Source organism: Teleopsis dalmanni, chromosome 2 (genome assembly GCF_002237135.1).
Source record: "Teleopsis dalmanni isolate 2A chromosome 2, ASM223713v2, whole genome shotgun sequence".
Classification (NCBI taxonomy): Eukaryota; Metazoa; Arthropoda; class Insecta; order Diptera; family Diopsidae; genus Teleopsis; species Teleopsis dalmanni.
Window position 1 is genome coordinate 181542388 of NC_051847.1, and position 705 is coordinate 181543092.

Here is a 705-nt window from a genome sequence, read left to right on the forward strand (position 1 = left end):
GAAATGTGATAGAAATGTATGGTGAGATGAGCTGCAAACTTCAGCCGCTCATGCAACCACTTTGGCAAATCATAATGTTGGATTCGTATGCATACAGTTGATATTCGAATAGAACAGAAAATTACTCTCATACAATTCCCACTATATAAATCTCTATCTCTGATATTACGAACGGGAGCACACGCACATTATTTTGTTCATATGTAACGTATGAATGTGCGGCCAACTTCTTTGCACACAAAGGGGAGAGACGAAATAAAATAGAAATGTTCTGTGATTTGAGCTGCAAATATATGAGCACAACTAACAAGTATAGCAGCTAACAGAAGCAAATTAAATGAGTTTTCATAGACAATTATATTTAATTGTTTTTGCTAAAACTTTAAAAATATATATTTATATGGAAATGTAATAAATAATAACAATTCTTGATGTAAAGATACTTAATAAATTTATATACCTATGTTATTTAACATTTTGCAAATTATATTAGGGTGTTCACCGCACACCTCCGCACCTTAGAGCAGTCGTCACTGACATATACATTAAATTGCAAATAATAATTTTACATATATTTAAGTATTAATAAAAAAATTAATGTTTCTTTGAATTATAAATTAGCTATTAAATTAAACATAAAAAAATTTAATATTTCGTAGTAAATTGTGTTTACAATTCTATTTTCCGTTCTTTATGGCAATAAAA